Raw genomic sequence first — 4,816 nt, 5'->3', positions numbered from 1 at the left:
AGACATGGGTCTTTTATACACATGGGAAATGAACATATGCAACAACTTTGCAACATTGTTAGGTTCCACTAAAATAAATCCCACAATGAGAAACTTTGTACTATTTTCATAGGTTTCAGTATATATGATGATAGCACAAACAAAAACTGGTCTCAAACTTAAGGGAAATTTTTTTCAAGAGAAATTTATAATACATTCAAACATATTAACCAGAAAAGACAACTTCAGAAATTAGAAAAACAAAAATGTCCTTACTAGAAGTATTAAACTGTTTTCTGACTCAGTAGAATGCTTGTGGATACTTCAATGTTCAAATGACTTTATTGTCTTGTACACCAATCATGACACCACCAAAAATATCATCTTGTGCAGTTTTAGGGCTGGCCTCAAAGGGTTCTAGGTCTTTATAGCAGCGGCTCTTAAACTTCAGCATGCCTGCATCGAGGTCCCCTGGTGGGCTTATTAAAACCCTAATTGCCAGATCCCAACCCCAGTTTCTGACCCATCAGCTACTTGTTGGGTGGGGTCCAAGAATTTGCCTTGCTAACAAGTGTTCAGTGATGTCAATGTTGCTGGTCTGGGAATCAAACATTATTAAAGAACCACTGCCTAGGGCACCATCTTCTAGCTCAGGACACCCCAGAGGGGCCCAATCTAACCTGTCCTCTCTTTAAATATTTTTTTTTTTTAAGATTTTATTTTATTTATTTGACAGAGAGAGATCACAAGTAGGCATAGAGGCAGGCAGAGAGAGAGAGAGGAGGAAGCAGGCCCCCCACTGAGCAGAGAGCCCGACGCGGGACTCGATCCCAGGACCCTGAGATCATAACCTGAGCCGAAGGCAGTGGCTCAACCCACCGAGCCACCCAGGCGCCCTAACCTGTCCTCTCTTTATACAGCTTTATTATACCACAGGCATACTCATTTGTTTACATATTGTCTCTGGCAGTTTTCTTGGTACAGTTGTAGAGTTGTGTAGCTGGGACAAACTTTATACCCTACGAAACCCTTTTTCTGGTCCTTTTTGGAATATTCACTGTTGGTGAATTTGGTCCCCTAAAGGAAAAGTTTGCTCATCTCTGATCTAGAGCATCATCTTTTAGCCAAAGCAAACCCTACCACATAGCCTTCTGGACTGGACAAAGGATGGTTACAGAGGATAACCATGCAAGGCTGCTGCCATGATTGGGGCTTATTTCATTAATTATGCAATTCAATTAAATTGTGTAATAGCCTTGACTTTGTATGGGTCATTTGCAGCTATACCTAAACTTTAAAACTATTTGCTGGAAACCTTAATTTATATTCAGGTCATTATTTCAATTCTTTTAATGAAAAAAAAATTTAATGTCCCTATACACCTTGAAAGATAAAGAACTGTTGGAATTATCTGTTATCCAGTAACAAAGGGAAATTGGAAGGATGCAACATTTATTATAGTAGAGTTTACTTCTCATACAGAGATGCACATACAAGGAAAAAAACCTCATAAAGTCAAAATTATGCTTGAAAATCTAAGTCACCTTTAAAATACAGTATACAACATTTACAGACCATGTTGGAGGCAGACTCTCAATATGTCCAACACAGCCAATTTTTCCTTCAGCATTCAAACAGATGGCTCATTCTTTGGGTGAGCACCAGATGAAGTAGTTGGCTTGTATTTGAGGCCATCTTGTATAAAAAAAACACTTATCTTTAAACACTAGAATCACACTCTGCACAGTGAGAAGCTCACACTACATGGCACAAAGAATCTATGACCAATTGAGGAAGCCACAGATTAATGTCTCCCTTTTAACACTTAGTCTGGGGGATACTCAAGAGAAATGGTAGGCACAAGTGACTGCAGGACTTAAATTCTCAACCTTTCTCACTTTCTCTTTGGCCCAGCACTCCAGTTGGAGTCATAAAATTTGAATGTAACTCTGATGGGATTCCTCTATGTACATGAAGATACTGGTAATGAAATCAAGATCTTGAAATGGTGGTTCATATCCCACTCCTGGTACTAATTTCTGCTATTGCTTTGCTCAGAGTAAGAAAAATCCAGGTAAACTTAAAGAAGAAAGATTTGAAATTTTTCAGCATCCATAATGGTACTAGTACTTTGATACTATTATCTCTGTTTATGTCAGGGCTTTTTAGCTCCAAAAAATCCAAGCTGGAAGTTGACTAGGTCATCCGTCACCATCCCTCATCTCGGACCCCTGAAGAGTCACGACCATGGCTGAGTTAACACCATGGTAAAATGCAAACACTTCTATTCCAATAGACAAAGCTGTCTTGGGCTATTTTCCTTTGACAAAGGCAACTTAAGAGACTGTCACTTTAAGGCTCCATCCATATTTAGTACAAATACCAAATACCAAGCCCCTCCAAAGGATCCCAAAGATTATTTGAAGCCATTATTTATTCCTCATGGTAAGTTCACATGAGATTCTTTTCATTTTTAAAGATTTTACTTATTTGAGAAAGAGAGAGAGAGAGAGAGAGAGAGAGTGTGTGTGTGTGTGTGTGTGTGTGTGTAATCAGGGGAAGGAGCAGGAAAAGAGGGACAAGCAGACTCCTCAGTGAGCATGGAGCTGGACATGGGGCTGATCCCACAACCCTAAGATCATGACCTGAGCTGAAATCAATAGCTGGATGCCTAACCAACTAAGTCACCCAGGCACCCCAACATGAGATTGTTTTTAGAAAGACAATACTGGTTAAAATTTTTTAAAGATTAAGTTCAAGTTTACCTTTGTTTCAAATAAAATTAAAATGCTAAGTTGAGCCTCACACAAGTCCTATGAAGATAGGTATTAATCTTACTTTGCATATGAGAAATTAAAGAGCACGATTAAGTCACACAGGTTTTGGGCTATAGCTGGACCCTAATCCTAGATCTTCTCAGATTCCCAGAAGCTGAATTAGTAGATTTCTTTTTTTTTTTTTTTTTTTTTTTTTTTTTTTTTTAAAGATTTTATTTATTTATTTGACAGAGAGAAATTACAAGTAAGCAGAGAGGCAGGCAGAGAGAGGAGGAAGCAGGCTCCCTGCTGAGCAGAGAGCCCGATGCGGGACTCGATCCCAGGACCCTGAGATCATGACCTGAGCCGAAGGCAGCGGCTTAACCCACTGAGCCACCCAGGCGCCCTGAATTAGTAGATTTCTTGATAAGTAAATCAATGGCTAACTTTGGTGTAATCATTACAGGAACATGAAAAGAATACGAAATAGTTACTATACAATTATTTTAATTGTTGAATGTATAAGTCCAAAATAGAATAAGGTAAGACAGTCTGACTGGAGTAACAGCCTCAGGAAATACACATTTTACAGTTTCAGCAATTTGTATTACAGGGCTAGTGAAAACGAGGAACGCCATCTATCCCTATCTTACTGAAATAGAACACACACAAATTTAAAAAGATTCTTAGTTCTAGTAAACAACCTTTCCCTTAGCATATTATTCATCTAGGTAGAGCAAAAAGTCACATGAACAAACTGGATTTTACCATTTTTCCTCCTTTTGCATAAAAAGTCAGAAATATAGTTTAAGGAAGCTTGGGCTCATTAGAAAAATGGCTTAAATTTTTTTAAATTAAGAATTTCAGTATGTTTACTCAAAAATCATTATTTGTTTGATTCAGTTTAATGAAATGTATTTGTTTCTTACATTTAGTGGTTATGAGTGGAGATTGTTTAGACTGACCAATCCATTAGAACATATGTCTAATCTTCCATTAGAATATAGGTCAATGAGTCAAGAAACATCTCCTCATGGGTGATTTAGGACTTCCATGATTTCCTAATGGTTACCATAATTATACTTTGAGATTTAATGAACACATGACATAAAAAAGTCTTCTGTCCCAGGGTGCCTGGGTGGCTCGGTTGTTAAATGTCTGCCTTCGCTCTGGTTATGATCTCAGGGTCCTGGGATTGAGCCCCACCTTAGGCTCTCCGCACCTTGGGGAGACTACTTCTCCCTCTCCCACTTACCCTGCTATGTTCCCTCTGTCTCTGTCAAATAAATAAAATCTTTTAAAAATTTTAAGTTAAAAAATCTGTCCCAATTTGCTGATTCATACTCAAATAAAATGTAAAATATCTGATCTAAGTTTATGTAATTTATTAACCAGCAAAATTATGGTATTATTACTGGTATGCACTCAATTTACTTATTATCAGTGTTTCTCTACTTGCAATTTGGACAGAACAGTTCTCAATATTTGGGATTGTCTTGAACAATACGGGAGTTAAGCATCTCTGGCCCCAGAACCCAGTTCACTACATTATTGTAACCACAGCACTGTGTGGGCATGAGACATGAATGTGCTTCCAGATATTGTGAAAAAACTACCACTCCTTTCACCCGTTTCAAGAACCCCTGTGATGAACAATACAGTAGACACAGACAAAGTCTGGCACAGATAGGTAGTTCTTTGGAATAGGTTTTTGGGGGACAAGGTATATTCAATGTAAGACTTAGCTGGAAAATTTTCTTATAACCCTTAATTTGACTTGCTGACTTCTTCATTATTGAGCTGGATTGTATTTTAGAGAAATACATCTATATGATATTATGAATAATGAACACTGTTTATTCTATCAGATAATTGTGTTCATTTAAGTCAAAGAAGGGTTCTGAGTCAGAACTCTGAACTCAGGAATTGTACTTCTCTCTTCCTATCATGGCTCCCAGCCACCCCCTAACCACCACACAGGACTTGGTCTGAAAGAAAATATAATGGAAAATCAAGTTATCTCTGTTTATAAACGTCACATATCATCCAAGATTTTTCTTTAAAGTAATTCAGATTTATTA

Source organism: Mustela lutreola, chromosome 3 (genome assembly GCF_030435805.1).
Source record: "Mustela lutreola isolate mMusLut2 chromosome 3, mMusLut2.pri, whole genome shotgun sequence".
NCBI lineage: Eukaryota > Metazoa > Chordata > Mammalia > Carnivora > Mustelidae > Mustela > Mustela lutreola.
This window is presented reverse-complemented; position numbering follows the sequence as displayed.